Consider the following 18,841-nt stretch of genomic DNA (forward strand, 5'->3'; position numbering starts at 1 on the left):
AACCACTTTGATTTAACTAGGCCAGTAGGTAAGGACTTTCCACTGGATAATAACTGCAGCGATGTTTATGTTTTAGCTGAATATACGTTTTTTTTTAACCCTAACTGATGCAGTTAGTCACTTCTTTAATGTTTGTTCTTTCTGATGTAAAGTCAAGGTTGTAACTGTTTGCAGTAAAGTCGTGGGGCGCTGAACTGTTCTCCTTTGAATCTTTTGAATTTTGATATAGGAGGGTGAGCAAGCATCTTGAGGAACATTCATCATTAACTCCTCCAAAAAAATATAGTTTTTCAATAATAAATGAATATGTGAATTATAACAGTGATTGACAGCTGATTGGAATAATATGATTGTTAATATTATATTAATTCAGACAAACATCGATGAGACAGTTAATTAATGTACTGCAGCAGTCTTCATAGATTTGGTACCCCTGCTGGTCTAAGAGTGAAACAAACTCATTCAGTTATTGTTCAGTTAAAATTCATTAAATGATGTCTGCCACCTTATATCAGAATCAGAATACCTTTATTAGTTCCACAGAGGGGAAATTTGCAGCGTTACAGCAGGAAAGAGCCACAGACAGCTTAGTGTTGCATATCTTAAATGCATTAAAAAAGTACTAAGTTATAATAAACAAACAACACAACAATATGCTAAAAAAGTACTAAGTTATAATATAATAAACAATATGCTAAATAAATATATAAATATATTTCTATTTAAGGCTTTACTGATGTGCCACAATAATGTCACCTATGTTATTGAGTTAAAATATTAATATTGTGGCTTTCCAAGTTAACATTAATTGATATGACTGCGATTAAATCAGCATATACTTCTGCCAGGGGATGCCACCCCTCAAAATCTCCTGCCACCCTATGAATATTTGTCTAGATCCGCCCCTGGATGGGATGAAGAGGAGGTGTGATGAGGTCTTTGGATTAGCTCTCCTGGCACTGGATATGATGAAAGGAGGTGGATGGGGAGGAGGCGGGCGGCAGCATGAACACCTGAAATCACAGCTGACTGCAGGAGAGAGGAGAACCATTTTAAAGTTTGGCTGCAGCACAGTGATTGGCTGCTGGAGAATGAGGTGAATGTAATAGGTTAAGGACAATGCCCGTGATGAGCTGATTATAAGCAGCTGCGGGCTGAATGTATACCAGTCTTCCTGAAAGAACTTGCGCTGAGCTTCATTTAGCTACTTTTACATTTTGTTAGCAATTGTTTGGTTAATTTTATTGTATTCTAACTTATTCTGTATATTTATTATTTGTATTCAATTGAGATACTCTACACAGATATGCCTTTTCTACTGTTGATATGTACATACATGTAATGTTTGTTTAATTTCTATTCGTTTTACTTTTAACTCATGTGCAATGCTTTTTATTGTGATCGATAAAGTAAATCCAATCTAATGTAAAAAATTCTGCTTTTCACAACGTTTTTATTTAGAAGTACTCCAATTTAAAGCATTACAAAATGAGTTGAGTAGAATAATTGTAGGAGTGAGAAGTGAAGTTATGGGCTGTTTGTTTTACCTGGAAGGCTAGCATGTATCTTTCAAGCTGTGTCTGAAAACACTCCCTATTTATTATGTTATACACTATATTTACTGTCAGCCATTTGGGTTTTGGTCTACAATTTCACAAATGAGTGTCAGAATCTATAAAATTACAGTCATGCAACTCTACACCTCTCAGTGATAATGCAAAAATGATCAGCGATCGCCAGAATTCAATTTAAATGCTCGCCTAACTATTAAGTATGTGTCATTTAGAGAGTACTGAATGAGTGAAGGAGGAAATGATTTCAGACAGTCTCGGTGTTGAGTGCACTGAGTAATGACGGGCAAATGAGGATCGATGAGCCTTCTTACACATTACTCCTGAGAAGTGGAAATGAGGGGCACCTGCTGCTCAGAGAGATTTACGGCAGGCAAGTATACTGAAGATTAAGTAAGAGTTTCAAAATATCAAGCAATTATGTTATCTCCTAATGTTGAGAATTAATAATCGTTTTATCTTGTTTATCACCAAGGAGGAAGTCTATCACAGCGTAAATAAAGAATTAGTTCTTGGCCTGAAATAGTCTGGAGTTGTTACCTGTTTAGTCATACAAAGACTCTTAATTTAGATTAAAATATTGCATATGTTTTTGCATTTGATGCGGAACGGGACTCCAAACCCGCAGGTAGTGGCACATGATTAAAACATGTCCTTACTATTGGGTACAAAAATACCAGGATCTTCCAGGGATCTGGGCCCAAAGCATGTGCACTTATAATCGTCTTAAGCCCCACCTCCAATCCGCTGCGCCACATCTGGGTTCTGCTATATAAATGTAGAGGTAAAATAGCTTTATTTATATAGCACCTTTCAGCACGCGACAATTCAAAGTGCTTTACAAAATAAAAACAAAAGACATTTAAGAATAAATACAGCATAAACACATTATTAAATGGCATTTAAAAACAGGCATAAAAAAGCAAAGATAATGAAATAAAGAAATAAACACAGCAGGTACAGAATACATGAATAAAAGGCATACTGCAGTGTGTGTGAGTATGAACAGCTCAATTAAAAGCAGCGGCAAAGAGATATGTTTTTAGTCTGGATTTGAAAATAGGAAGTGTTTCAGCGGACGTGCACAATTCGGGAAGTTTGTTTCAGATTGTTGGGGCATAATAGCTAAAAGCTGCTTTTCCATGTTTAGTTCTTATTCTTGGAACAGAGAGCAGGCCCAACCCAGAGGACCTGAGACTCCTGGATGGTTCATAGTTATGCAGGAGATCGTTTATATACCTCGGTCCTAAACCATTTAGTGATTTAAAAACTAGCAATTTTAAAATCAATTCTTTGGTCGACTGGAAGCCAGTGTAAAGACTTCAGAACCGGACTGATGTGATCCACTCTTTTAGTGATTGTGAGGACTCGAGCAGCAGCGTTCTGAATCAGCTGCAGCTTTCTGATGGAATTTTTTGTGAGCCCTGTGAAGACACTATTACAGTAGTCGAGTCTACTGAAGATGAATGCATGGACAAGCTTTTCTAAGTCCTGTTGTGACATTAGTTTTTTTAAATCCTAGATATGTTCTTCAGGTGATGCAGACCTAATAACTGTTGTAATGAGACTGTTAAAATTCAGGTCTGAGTCCATCACTACACCTAGATTTCTAGCTTTATGAGTTACTTTGTAGTCTGCCGACTGAAGCTCTGCGATTACTTTTAATCGGTCCTTCTTTGCTCCAAAAACAATGATCTCAGTTTTTTGTTTGTTCAATTGGAGAAAGTTCTGAGTCATCCAGTCATTGATGTGCTCAATGCACTTGCTCTGTGTTCTAATCGGAGAGTAGTCTCCCGGTGTAATTTTAAAATAAATCTGGGTGTTGTCTGCATAGATATGATAGCTTAGATCACTGTTTTTAATAATTTGAGCCAGTGGTAGCATATAGATATTAAAAAGCAAAGGTCCTAAGATGGAGCCTTGAGGAACCCCGCATGACATAGTTGTCATGGTTGATTTGTAATTGCCTATTAAGACAAAGTTTGTCTGTCCTTTAAGTAGGAACTAAACCAATTCAGAGCTGTTGCTGAAACTCCCACCCAGTTTTCTAGACGGTATAGCAATATATTGTGGTCAACCCTATACGATCATTTCCTGAATTGATGACGCCATAGCCCTGCCTCTCCCCACTTCTCCTGCTCACCCCTGCGTCATTGCTGATGCGTTTCGCCAACAACAACAGCAGATCACAGGGTTGCGTTCGTGCTCCAGACGCTACTGACCATGATACAGATGTTAGTGCAAAATCTATAGCTCCTCTACCACAACCATCAGCAACAAGTGGACATGGAGAACTACATGAACTACATGTTACTAAATCCACTGCGGAGAATAACCAGAAGGGCAACCAGGCAACCATGGCAACCATGCTCGGGGGGTCTTATTCGCTGCTTTTGGTGTATTTTGTGGCGGAAGTACAGCGCCACTTACAGGCCCAGCATATGTACTACAGCGCCTCCAGCGGTTTCCAGCTGTCTCGTGTGGACGGACAGGTTTCTTGAGCCGAACGGACGGGGCCTAAAAGGACTCTTTGCTTGAAAAAGCTGAATGTGTTTGAATGGACTATATGAGGCTCCTTGAGGAGTGTTGTTTTTTGTGTGTGCCTAACAACTATCAGCAAGAGAGCCAATGGGGATCTCCAACAGCCTGTTCTCTAACAGATAAGATGCTGATGAGATTACTTAGGTAAACACTTCTGGTAGTGAATGACACTGCATTTTCTGTAGAATCAAAACACTTCAGTCACTATTGTAAAAAGAGAATTATTTGGACACAAAGGAGTTTGGCTGATGGCCATAATGGCAGCAGTGTCAGTCAGTCAGGACCAGAATAGTGGAGAGGACATGCCTGCTCCGCCTGAAATAAAACCGGCAACTTGATCTCCCTGAGACAATGAGTGGCAGGCCCAACAATAAACACTGGCCAACCCAAAACAAAGATCAGACAGAATGGGGCACACATACACAACTAAAGATCCCTACACAGCCAAAGCACATGTGCCCAAACGTTCTTTACTATGAATGTGTGTAACAGAGAGTTGGTTAAATAGCTTCAGTTTTTTAGGAATATACTGCAAAAAAAAGTGACATTCTTTTCAAAATCAAGGCAGACAAGAGCTACTAAAAGCATTTAGTATCATTACTGCACTCACACACACTCAAAAACACCAAAAGACCTACAGACATGGTAATAAAGTAACAAAAAGGTGTCCACTTGAATTTGTGACATCAAGAGCAAAAAAGAAACAAGAGGAGAGAATGACTTCCTGTTTTGCTTCAAAGAACTTCTCCGCCTCCTGCTGAGCATACAGCCAGCCGCTGGGCTGCGTGCAACTGGATCTCACGCAGACCCCAGACTCAACATCTAAATGTGGAGACTTCAGACTTCATTCATTAATAAATTAGAATTAGTAACGCAAAAATGAAGAAACCTATATACATGTCACTATTTAACATATAAAACAATAGTCTACTATATGAATAAAGTGTAAAATCCTTCACATTCAAAGAAATATCATGGGTTTTGAGAAATTATCAACAGTCCCGCACACTTTAGATTGGTTCGATCGTAAAAACAAACTTTTGACAAACACATTACAGATTAGTTTGATGTATAAAAAGCTTGTTGTCATTTTGCACTTAATAATTGACTCCTAGTTGTCAAGGAGCACCTTTTGTAAAGGTCCCATGTCATGCTTTACCGCTTATTACCCGTCCCCTTGGGTGTCATGAAGGTTTTTATGCATGTAAACGGTCTGCAGAGTCAAAAACCCTCAAAGTACACCCTGTAGGGAGTAAAACTCTAACACAGAAAAGACCTCCCCAAAACACCTCGTTGGAGATTTCTCATTTTCCAATGTTTTCTTCCTGGGTACTCTGACGTGGGGATACCCAGAGGCCACACCCTCTGCCAGCCTTTCACGAAACAAAGCTTCCCAAACCTTTCAGCGATTCATGCCGGATATGTACAGCGTAGGGCACTGAAGAACGATGCTGTTCCTACTTTGTTTGGACCAGCGGGAGATTCGGGTACACAACCTGTAAGTATTCATTGTTGTTTGTGTATTTATGATGTTTAAAACAAACAAGGTATCTACCACGACTGTTTAAATGGGTAAACGTTTTTCAGGCTACTAAGTTGGGATCGCGGATAAATGCTCTCCGCAGACCCATTCTCACAGCGTTATAAACCTTTTTCTTACTAAATATCAAGCCACGAGTGTTTGTGTGTGCTCAGGATGAATTTCGCTTGTTCTCGCTGTATCGACGAGAGGCTGCTTGCTGCTCCTCGCAGCAGATCGCAGCAACAAGCCTCTCAACGTCCCAACCAATCAGAGCACACTGGGCTCACAGGGAGGGGGGGCAGGAGCTCCAACAAGCCGTTTAGGACAGAGAGTGAATAACGGTGAATACACATACTTTACAGAGATGCTGTATGAGAAACCAATGTGAGTTTGGAAAATTGCACAGTATAAATCTATTTTAGTATACCTCAACCAGTGCATGACATTAAGGATTTTGGGAGATGGCCCTGTGGGCCATCTAAGCTAATTTACAGATGGCCCTGAGCCCAATAGAGATTGCCCTGAAAAATGCGCGCGGACGAAATGGTACGAAGGGTTTGGGGGGCCTCCCCCTAGAACATTTAGATTTTTGCAGGTCTTAGATGCTGTCTGGTGCATTCTCTAGACTGAATTATAAGATGAACCACCACAATATTATATTGTACAATTTCAATTTTATTCTTAATTTCACGTTTGTAATGTTATCTACTGTAAGTTGGTCGAACGAATGCCTCCTCATCCGGAAGCTGACCGAGCAGACCCGAGCAGCAGTCGAGAGGAGCCGAGCGCATCCGCGAAGCACACAAAATGGCGACGTCAGAGTTCCCGTTCGTCGACAAATCTAAATCTCTTCGGTCAAAATAATTTCCCTTTAGCGCAATACCGCTTCAGTTGCACCACTTATGTGACAGACAAGAATAGTATGTGACCGACAAGAAGAGTCAATTCTAATGTCTAACACTTAATGTGGAGAAAGAGATGTCCTATGGGTTGATTGTGCGTTGATCTGTTGGTAATGCCTCGGGGTTCCGGTGGGCATGTAAACAAATGCATAATGCTGCGCTATACTTTGTGGCCTCACCCGGTTGCATAGCGACACTTATTGTTTAGGTGTCTTTTAATAAGCAGGTAGTCCTATCATTAGCTAGAACTAGATAGATCTGATCGATATGGACATAAACGCGAGTGAAGTCTAATCTGACGGGAGAGAGAGATCAGCTGCTGCTGACGAGTCGACACGCAGCTCTGCATGATCACATGCAGCGGTGAGCGGACAAAACACACACTTCAGGTTAGAATATCACACGTAGCTATTTTAATTACCTCTCAAACTACCTAAACTAGTTCTAGATATGTTTAGTTTTACTGTCGGGGGGTCACTCATTACTGATCCGCGAGCTGCATGATACTGGCATAATAGATTGCCCGATCGGGCAACCAGCAGGTAAGGCTTCATTGCCCGAGGTAAATACTAGATGGCCCCGGGCCATCGGGCAGTCCTTAATGTCGAGCCCTGCCTCAACAATGGAATTATGATCAGTAGAAATGGCCATGACATGGGACCTTTAATGTAAATAAATCCAAACCTTTTCAAGATGGATTTATGGGCACCTAGAAATATTCATCAAATAGTTTTGAGTGAAAATTGAATGAATTCAAATGTAGCTCCATCATTCTGTTTTCATTCTGGACGAACAGACAATGAAAGCAACGTAACATTTGTAATCAGAAGGTCTTGTAAGTTAAGGAATAAGTTAGAAAATGAGCATTGCAACAGCACTTTTAGTGTTTGAAACTGGTGAACTTTAAGCGATTCATTATTTTACCCTTGCATGATGGAAGGAAAAACAAAGGAACCATAGAGGACATTACTGGTTTGGCTTCATATAATTAAGAAACATATTTCACTTTGTTTAGCAACCATCCATCATCTTGACAGTTTGGGGATTCCCACTTAATTTTGAAAAAGGATAACTTCCTGCAGCAAAGATTTTTGCATAGAGTCAAATGCCCCTTTGTTGGTGAACATTGCCAATATTACACGTGATTTCAATGAAACATGGGCTAGAGCGACTCAACTGAAGCCAGGATGGCGTATTAAAGAGGAGAGTGGCACCACACAATGCGATTCAGGGATGGGGATGAAAAGAACATATGTCAAGCATGTGTGTATAAGTGTTTATTTAGAAAAAAGGGAAGCTGTAAATTGTTCAGAGAAAGACTCCATTTAGGTGCTGAGGCAGCTGTGAAATTCCAGCGAGGCTTAAAAACAAGACGAAAACACAGGCTTTGTCTGTAGCGTGTCTGGTGGTGGAACAAGATGTTTCTGCCTCTTTATTCCTCTGCAGCTATAATGTGACCATCCATTCAAACCATGCAAGGGTTGCAAATTGGCACTGCCATAAATAAAAACAAATACAAAGCCAAACTTGTTTAATTTACCAAATTAACTCGCTTAAATAAGTTTCTCGAATGAAAGGCCTGAACGAGTCGGAGTTAAAGTCACACAAGGAGCAGCTCACAGTGGAATAAAGCGCACCTTTCAAAAACCATGGTGGTGACGCAAACGAAAAACGAGGGAGGTGGAGTTTGGAAAGCAGGCAGTGAAGCACACTTTCCAAAGCTCATTGAAGTGTGTGAAGCTTTTCAGAAAAGCACAAGTAAGGTGCATAACTCAGTATGGAATTTGGCTTGATTGTTCAATCAAGACCTAAACTGTCCTTAACATTTAAACAGTTCCCTAATCTAATAATATTAGTCACACGAAATCTTTGTAGATTAAAGAAATGAAATGAGACAGAAATGTCCCAAAAAGTTAACACTGCTTAGCTCATCTGCGACACATTTGCAAAAAACATTGTTGACGTAAATCATGTTAGAAAATGTCACGTAAAATAATTTTACAAGGGCACATAAAAACAAATCAGAACATTTATTTGTCTTTGTGGCTTTTCCTCAAACTTGTCGTGTACATGATGCCCATAGATGAATGTGGTGAGGGGGGAGAAGATATTTCAAAGCAGAGAGGAACTGCCTTCATATGTATTGCTTTTTCCTATAAAAAAACATCCCCCACCCATGCCCAGCACACAACACACACACACACACACACATCTGAGCTGTGTGTGCATCTCCCCATTATTCTCACACAAACTGCATGGTGTAGAAAAACCAGGGAAAATAAATGAAGGTGGAAACAAAGAGATGGCAGATTCCACTGTGTGTGTGTGTGTTTTTCACGCATGCATCTCTTACAACTATCCATCATTAATACGGACAAAGAACCAAAAGGACCAGACAAGGTCGCACGCCGGCATATATCCAACCAGCTAAATCTCCAACAACACTCTTCATTTTCCATAAGCTTGACATGTTGCTGTATAAAGCGAGGAGATAAGAGAGGAGACACCATCGTCCAGCAGAAAGACCACAGCGGCCAAACAAAATGCAGGCGGCTGTGATCGCACAAGGCTAATATTATGGAAATTAGATCATTAATCAGGCCTTTAAACCGCCTTTTATCTGGAGAGCCAGAGCGACAAGGCCTGCTCGGCCGCCATATTGGCCCTTCTGATAACATTTGCATCTTTAGCAGCTGATGGAGATGAAGGGAGAAGAGAAATCTCATGTAGCCTCAGATAATTCAGAGTGAAGATATGTCAACACTGTAATTACATTTAGGAAAATATTCTTAATGATGTCACGTTGATTTGAAGAAACACTGCCTGGTTTTAACTTTTTAGAAACAGTGTTTGTGCACACGTTTCCACTGTGTAAAAAAACAGATATTCATTTCATTTTCAGACTGCAGCGCAGCTCTGACGATTTTCCCTCTTCCCTTCCTCCCTCCTCCCTCTCTCTCTCTCTCTCTCTGTGCTCCCTCCCCCTTCCTCCTCCTCCCCCTCTCCCCACCGTCCCTGTTGGATTGGTGGAGTAAACACAGGAAGAGAGCGGGCTCTGTTCCACCACGCCAGAGCTGGGCTGGGCGTTCCTGCAGAGCTCCTGCGCCGGGGTCAAAAGTTTACTGTGGTTTTCATTTCACCTTTCCTCAGCCAATCACAGCGCCACGCTGCAGCGCCTGAACTTTAACCTCCGCAAAGAATTCCACTCAAAAGATGGTCTGACGCCAGTTTCACAACTGCACCCCCCCCCCCCCATCTCCCATTTTTCCCTTTACTACTGCTTTTCCTTTCCTTCAACTGGCCAGTTTCACGTGTTGACAGAGCCTAGGTGAAAAAAGATTCCAGAAAAGAGGTACGAGGGGTAACGGAGAGCCGAGCGGGACTGGGTTTTTTTGTCTTCGCAGCCATGCTTTTCGGGAAAAATATCAATACTTGCTTTCTTTTATCCCATGGTGAAAAACAACTAAGTGTGGCCCAACAAAAAACAAAACAACTTAACTCAAAATCTGAGAATCACGAGATCAACGCACAAGAAGAGACCGTTTTTGTTATTTTTGTATCCTAGTGAAACACACAGAATTACTGATTGATTATATATAATGAGTCAAAATGTATTGAACTAATCCTTGTACACTTGATAAGGTGTAATATACTACTCTTTAGTTTTCCTTCTGTTTACGTCTTCATCTACAATGCCGGACAGAGCCTGCAACACGTTCTGCCCACCACATGGCGCTCAGTTCAGGTTAACACTATTAAAAGCTTGTTTAAATGACTTATGAGGACAGGCTGGATACAGGGGTCACAAGTACCAAGTGCTGAAAGACACACAGAGAAGGAGAATGGGAGAAAAATAAATGAGGAGCGCTGCTGGCCTTGTATCATAACACTCAGGAATCTGAATCAGAAGTGACCTGACACACACGCCATAATCCAACAGTGGGTTTGTTTGTGTCTTGCTCCCACTGCACCCAGTTCCCATCTGCTGAGTGATTAAGCCTGCACTGCTAATCAAGTCGCTCACACTGTAAGGCAGCGGGCAAAGGACGAGTCATGCTGTTCGAGCTGACACACGCCGCCCTTTGATTCAAAGTGCATCATTTGTTTTCACACGCCAAGAAAAAAAGTTCATGGTCAACAAAACCAAATCACATAACTAAGTGTATTTGTCGGGAAGCAGAAACAAAGTGGCTGTGGCACAGGTTCAAACCCCACTGCAGTCAGCATGTCGTTGTGTCCCTGGCCAAGACACTTCACCCCAAGTTGCTCCTGTGGGGATTTCCCACAGTATTGAGAAAGAATGTAAGTCGCTTTGAATAAAAGCGTCCAACAAGTAACATGTAATGTAATAATATTGATAGGCGTCACTGGTAAGAATACCCGTTTTATTTGAAAACTAAAGCCGAAGAGATATCAGTTTCTATTACGTTTTTTATTTAGACTCTAGAGTGTTTGATAATAGTGCATTTCTGTGCAACTGTATTGCAGCCCGCAGTACATTACTTGTCTAATTCTTCACATTTTTGATAAGTTGTTAAATTAAACCTAAAGCATAACTTTTGTACTAAGTCAAGATCAAATCTCGATCAAAATTATTACCAAACTAATTGTGCATCCTTTATAAAGCTTAACTAGTACATAGATTGTACCGTTCAACAACAACTACACAATCATAACATACTGTTTACCTCTTCAAGATTGAGTTTTTTTAATATACAATTGTAAGTATTGAAAACCTTACAACACTTATGACTACTATACTTTCCTTGTCCGTCAAAGGAAATTCATTGAATCCTTCAAAAGCATGCGAGATGACTTCATCCACACTGCGGCAAAACACACTTATACTGATCTTATTACTGTGTGTTTGGCCCCCGTAAGTGTCAAACTCTGCCATTTCTATTTAAATTCAAACTCATAAATTGCCCTATATAAGGGGAGCCACATGGAACAGGGTAATACAGACGGTGGTGCAAATTGAACAGGGACCTTAACGTCTCCTATTATAGTCATACCACAGTATGAATCTATAGAATCACTTGTTCCAGGATGGCATTGGCAATCAAATGAGCGTATGAGCACCACGAGAAACAAGACGAATGGAAACATGTCGGTCACTTGCCAAAATTGGAACCACCTACATACAAAATATTGGAGCGGACTAATTTCCAATATTTGTGACTGCTATTTGGTATACAAAATAATGCATTGGTGCAAACTTCAGATGATGTGGCACCGTCAGGAGGCAACCTTTTTATTGGATTGTTGCCTTAACAACAAGCCACACGCTCAGGGCTGACGTCACCCGGCAGAGCGAGGAGCAGGGAACATTTTCCACTTTATTCAGAAAGGAGAGAAAAAAAATCAGTCCAATTAAGGAATGAGTGTTGTAGGAAAAAATGGACAGTACTAAATTATCTGACACATGCCTTGCCAGTGTTGACATGCTGTAGAAAGTCTGGAGCCATTAACGATGGCGTTGAAGTCTTTCATTCACAACTTGACTTTTCTTTGAACTCAAGGCTGCAATGAAGTAGAAATTCCAATTTGTGGAAAAGATGTCTAGCACTAGGCCGTGAGCAAGTGTCTGCACACCCGCTGCAATTTGCGATAATTTATTTTAATGAAAGGAGCCTTTAAATTACAGGTGAACTATAAGACCGGAGACACGCAGAGCTCGTTGCTTGCACGGTCACATCACGCAAGGATCCTCTTACAACTCACAACGGCAGCGCCATGCCAGCCACAGCTGCCTCTCAATCCAGGCAGACCCAGAAACCACACCCCATTGCCACATAGGTCCAACATCCAACCGTTTCATCTTGGAAATGTACAGAGAGGGAGAGGAACACAATGTAAACAAAGGAGGGAATAATTGCAACCAACCATTTGACACAGTTCAATTACAGGGGATGGAGCATTGAGGGCAGTAAAGGTGACATTTTGGAACATGTGCACTTTGTAGTTGTCCACGCCAAACTCCCCTTGTTGTTTTCATTGCAAAGTAATAATCTAGCCTGAAATAAAACACACTTTTTTAATTTTTAATTTATTTAAATGGAAGATTCATTGGACGAGAAAATTGCAGACAAGGAGAAGATGGATTTTTTTCCATGTAGCATTTGAGAAGTTCATCCAGAACTGACTGTCTTTCTTTTCTCTTCTCCTCTTTACCAACCTCTCTTTCTCCTCAATAACAGACAGGGAGAGCATCTGGTAGCAGTTATCTCACAAACCAAACTTTTTTCACCCTTGCTGTCTCCCCCCCAAAGCATTTTTTTTTAATAAAAGGGGGCCCTAAACAACACAAACAAGGTCTTGCTAACATTTTACAATGGTAACAAAACTAGGCCAGGGAGCTACCCTCCCACTGGCTTGTTCAGGTGAACCCGTTTTACGAGCATTCTTCAGCTGGGGGAGCGAAAGTTAAAGGGGGAGTTGAAGTTAAAGAGGAAGGGCAAGGAAGGGAGGGGGGGGGGGGACAAAGCTCTTGGCACCCCCTTCCCTAATAAACTCTTGCCTTCGTCCAATCAACAGGGACTACAGAGAGTGAACTGTTCCAAATCCTTGCTGGTTATAAACTAGAATTGGGTGCAATGATTGCTTCAGGCTGCCCGTTTGGCTTTCAGAAGTGTGCATGGCTCACATATGGCTGAGCTAGCCTAACACTTGGGTATTACCTCAGGGTTGAAGAAGAGGGGACCGAGGGGATGAATGAGATGTAACCTCCAATAGACTCGAGAGTGCAAACTACGCCGCTTGACTTTGGACTCAGTGGGCCGGCTGTCTGGCTTCCTCTGACTAGTCAACAACAATCTGGCTCGGCAGCTCTCATATTCTCACTCTCACTTGTTTGGGCAAAGTCGCTGTAAATATTTTAGCAGTGGAAACACGACTGTCTTGTTGAGCAGAGTTTTCTATATTTAGCCCTACAGAGGTAGGCAGAACCTACCTGTTGAGCACTAACTCACTGGTGTGGGGGTTGTGTTTGTCCATGTTAACAAACACAAAACTGAGTGACCTTGAGATGTGGTGTTTAAACAGGATGTTTGTTTTACACAGCTTGAGATGACCACGTGAAACTTTTTTAAACCGTGATTGTAAAACAGTCTGGCATGTAAAGTCAAGTCTAAATGGCATCCTGTAAAAATGTACTCCAACTCAACTTGGAAAGTGTTAAATCCTGATGACATTAATATAAATATGTTTTTTCTATACCTGAATGACAATTGCTAGCTACCAGTTACCCTCCAGAGGTATCAGCTCTGGTATTTTCCCTGACTAACCCTACTCTACCTGTACTGCTGCCTAACAAAAAGGCTCGACGTCCGAGGAGTCATATTTCAATTAGGGTAAACAATCAGGCTTTGCTTTCAGCTCTGTGTGTCATCAAGAGTCCTCTCAGAGCCACTACTCACCCATGCATTCATCTTAAATTGAACACATACCACATGACCGATTGGCAGTTACTCGTAACGAAACGTATTATCTCCATCTCTCTGTAGACACACACACTGACGAAACACTTGAAGAATGCTTTGTATTCAGACATCACCGACGCAAAAATGCAGCTTGACAAAGACAGATTCGAGACAGCTATCAGAAAGTGGCAAGCGTGTCACTTGTTTTTCCTCTTTGTCGTGATACCAGCTATTAAACTCAATGCAACACATTTACCCAAGACTGTTACATATCAGGGAAATGTAATAAATGTTTTTAAGTATTGGAAAACATTGACTTTTGAACCCAATTAAGCCTACTGGTTTCCTTTATGAATGTACAGTGCTTCCATATAGATCTATACATCTTAGGGCTGCTCAATTAATAGTATTTTAAATCGCGATTACGATTATGGCTTGCAACGATTACGAAAACAATGTAATCGAAATAAAACGATTATTCTTTTATCATTTTTTTCTTCTTCTGTTTTTCCACTTGAATTATACTTAAAGTTCAGGGTAATCAACTGTTAAAAACATACTGTTAAAACAAAATTTCTCCAATAAATGGATGTTTTCAAAGTCAATGAATAATCGCATTTAATAATCGCAATTACAATTATTGACCCAAATAATCGAGATTATGATTTTTGCCATAATCGATCAGCCCTAATACATCTACACATATGTATAGTTTTTAAAATACAGTTGTTCTGGACATAAAAAAGGAGTGAAACAATCAATACACAGACAGAATTGAAAAATAGAAACATTACCCAGAAGCTGAAGACGTCACTGAACGAATACGAACGGCACAACGGGAATATTTTCACATCCATGCATTATCTGACACACATGATTCCCATATCATTTATTTCCTTAGTCTGTTGGTAAATGCGTCACAACAACATATTTCTACAATTGTATACTTTGGACCGGATGCTTAAATGTTTGGCATGAACCTCAATGAGTTATAACTGAATATGCCACTGAACATGTGCTCATTCGATTATCAATCAGCAATCTGATGTAAGAATCTGCCACCAGAGAGAGACTTCTCCCAGTCCCATGAGAAAAAGTGATAAGTTAATGAATTATTGAGAGCACAGGGGCCGGCAGACAAAGAGCGAAAGCCATGCATCCCAGTCACTTCTTCACCCCATCTGCAGTCAAAGAATCCCCCCAAAGATTGATTCATTGTTAACGCAGCCTGACACCCTGTGTGAGGGAGAAAGAAAGTGGGAGATAAAGGGACAGAGAATGGGGGACAGGGGGCTCCGTTTGCCAAGAATATGAGCAGAAGCAGCTCATTGGACAGGTTCCCACAGTGGTCATTCTACCACTTACAAAAATACCTTGAGTAATGGCATTCCATCAGACTCAAAATAAAGACAAGTTAGCTCATCTGACGGCTGCACCATTCTCCCTTGTTTATTCCCAGCTGCCTGCCATTTAAATGCTCCCTTTAGTGAGATATTGCAGATTTCGTATTGATTGGCCTGCATGAAATCATACAAACAGGAACATTCATCAGTAAGCGACGTCCTGGCAGCTAAACCGTGTGGTAATCTAACAAAAACAGCAAGAGGTTTTGAGTATCTCTCACGTGGAAACTGCGCTGTAAATACCTGCAAGTATTGGCAGGGATGGCCCCAGGCGAAGAAAGCGACAGCACACCTATACCTCAACCGTTTCAGTGGAATGACTAAACTACCTCCTCATTGTCTGAGTACACATGAGCACGCTCTTCAAGAATGTCCTCTTACCACCCAAATACTCAGCATGCAGCTTGTCGAGCACAGGGAAAGCAAACCTGGACTCTACCTGAACCCTGAGAGGGATCATCCTCCCTGCACTGAAACACATCCATCTCCTTCAGCCAGTCTGCCTGTCTCTCCCTCACACACATCATGTACCTAAATATGATTTATCAGCGGTGAAAAGCAACATTTATCATCCTGTGATGGGCCATTATACCAACCATTACAATCACGGATGCATAATCTCTCTACAGCTATGCAAAGACATAACAGATGCTGAGGATTCTCTAAACCAGAGTGAGCCAACCAGTTCAAGTTTGGTGTCAGCAGTGGAAATACAAGGTGGTTATGCAGCTGGTTATCATCAGAAATGTATCAAAGATTAAGAAAAACCTATTTTACGAAAAGAGACACATTGTGCGCCTCTCGTTTGGCCATTTGTCTACCTGGTGTTGCATGGGGTTTGTTCACAACAAAAGGCAGATCAGAAACGAGTTTGTTGCGTTTGGTACGTTGTCACATGCAAGGATTTTGCTTTGGTGTATGGTCAGAAACATAACGATTATAAAAAGAAAATGTTTTTTAAAAAAAACGATTTAACATTCAAAAAATTATAATAAAGCGAAGGATTTACACCAAATGTAAATATACAAAATAAACTTAAAAACGTAGTACAATGTGAATATGACAAACTGCAGTATTTTTTATATTTAAATGGAGGGCTGTGCAAACATGTGTGCAGAATTGTGCAAAATATATCAAAGAAGAATATACATTGAGTTAAAACCAGTTAACTCTGCGTTAAACTAACGGTGCAGGCTGAAAAACCGTAACAAATGACCAATAAACAATTGTATTATGTCAGCCAAGAAAACGACTGCGGTGTAACTAACGTTGAGCTGTGAACACACACAATTCCTGCAGCCCCGTGTGTACCAAAACTGCTGGTGAAAAAAGGAAAAAAACTGTTTCCAAAGGTAATCTATAGTGTTTTGGACGCTGAACACAGCCCAGTGTCTCTACAAAGTTAACATATAGGTTTTTAAACACAAACGAGTTTACTCATATCAGTGTGGAGCAATAACAGCTAACGTTAGGCTACAGTGAACCAGAGAGCCTCTATCTCGTAAACTTTGTAGCTAAAGGAAAAATAACCGGTAGAAAAGACAAATAAACATGCCAGGCTTAATGTAAAACAGTATTCTATTGAAAGTTTAAGAGCTATTGATATCATAACAGATCTTCCATAACACACAGACAGCGGTAAGGTGGCTCGTTGTATCACGGTAGCTTATAAAACCACAGCCTGCTCGGAAGCGGAGCAACACCGACTATCTCTCTGGGACTAATGTGCACATTTCAAACACACACTACACTCCCTGTCCAAAACTTATGTATAAATAAAACATAAACTAACTGCAGAAAACTCACCGGCTTCGACGCTTTCATTGAGTAGAGCAGTTTCTTTTTACGCCTCTACAAACTCTCCGCCATCTTCGGCAGGACCGTGTTTGTTTAAATGCGAAACACTCCCCGAGCGGAGGGAGCCAGCTTGTAAGCAGAGCGAAAGGGATTCTGGGTAATGTAGGAGGTTTCCCTTTGAAAGACGCTTCGAACGGTTGGACATGTTCTTTATGCGAACTACACGTAGAGCAATACCCAAAGGCGATATGAGCAGCAGTCACTGATATTATTAGGGGAGAGATTACAAAACTTATTTATAGGCCGGCAGGAAAGCAGCTTTATGCAAATTACTTGTCATACCGCGCCTAGAGTATTGCTTTATAATGCTATTCATTTTTACATACAATTATAACGATATTTTTTGCTTAATATAAATGAATCATTGTTTTTAAATATTAAAAATAACCCAAGTGGGCATTTGGCCTTTAAACAAATGGTATGATGGTAGACTTCCAATTAAGCAAAACAGTGCAAAAGGCAATTTGACAGGGTGAGCGATGTGTAAAACAGAAATAAATATAATGCCCACATTTTAAATTGCAAATGTGATTTATAGTCTCCATAATGTTAAACAGGGCACTCTATCCGCTGCAACACAATTGGGTTTTTAGTACCTTGCAATTATGTCTGTAAATGCCACTCACTTAGATGCCATCATGTGCAGCCTGATGCCCCACAGATTTTGAATCCAGTGTCAGATGTATTAATTGAAGTGAGTGTGGAGCCACCGTCGACCCCTGAGTATCCACAGAGGATGGTAGAAACTATCTCCATGGTGATCTCTCAGACACACTAGTTTTACATGTTTACTACTGAGGAGGGAGTACGGTCCAACCATGGAGGGAGAGTAGGGTGAGGGGGGTGAAGAGAAGAGGCAGAGTTGGTAATTAGCTCCCTACTTGTTCTTTCCTGTCTGAAAATAATTTTGCAATCAGTCTATACAAACTTTGAGGTGAAAACATTCAAGGGTTTGCATGCAGTACATAGTTGTCCATACAAATTATTTGGTTAAAGCAAAGCAACTGAGGAGGTTCATTACCAAAGTCATAGCATTATCTGTTGTGCAACCAATTCACAAAAGTTACTCAGACAAAGCTTGTGTTGACAGACCAAGAGTATTTCCTGAATTGTTACACAACTATAAGGATGGATAATAGGTTATTCATGAATTAGTCACAACAAATATATATTTTAAAAACATGATTAAATGTGGATTACTCAGATCAATGCAGATGGTTTGTTTATGTTAGAGCCTGGTGAAGTGATGAAGTCACCAACAGTTTTTAAAAGAACACAAATAGTTTTTCCTGCATTTTTGTAGTGTGTGTTTTTGGTCTGTTTGTATGTCTTTCTGAGTGAGAGAGCCTCAATTACATTCCATGGAGACCCAAAGAGGGGCCCGGTGGCCCTCTGTGTTTGTGCCCCTTCCCCCACAAAACATGGCAAACTGACCTCCCCCTCAAAGAGTGTGAGACACTTTATCCCATCCCCCCTCCCTACTCAGCTTCTCTACTTTGAAAGGACAGGAGATAACCGTTTGAAAGGACAGGAGATAGCCCCATAATCATTAATGTATTCAGATTAGTTTACCTGCAAACAGCTAACAGCATGCCTTTCTTTACTCTAAACCCATTCCCATCCC

General features: G+C 40.8%; 1 protein-coding gene across 8 annotated transcripts in view; it reads right to left on the bottom strand.

The window, feature by feature from the left end:
- LOC117543727 (nuclear receptor coactivator 3-like) overlaps positions 1 to 17,289 on the bottom strand; it is a 42,423-nt gene extending 25,134 nt beyond the window's left edge. For 7 of the 8 annotated variants that reach the window (XM_034212230.1, XM_034212227.1, XM_034212228.1 and 4 more), the window contains exon 1: positions 17,167 to 17,289. The gene's annotated coding sequence lies outside the window, so the exon portion shown is untranslated. The remainder of the gene's footprint in view (positions 1 to 17,166) is intronic. The other variant, XM_034212224.1, reaches the window with a different exon arrangement.
- Between the last annotated feature and the right edge of the window lie 1,552 nt (positions 17,290 to 18,841).

The sequence above is a fragment of the Gymnodraco acuticeps genome, unplaced genomic scaffold, assembly GCF_902827175.1.
Source record: "Gymnodraco acuticeps unplaced genomic scaffold, fGymAcu1.1, whole genome shotgun sequence".
Taxonomy (NCBI): Eukaryota; Metazoa; Chordata; class Actinopteri; order Perciformes; family Bathydraconidae; genus Gymnodraco; species Gymnodraco acuticeps.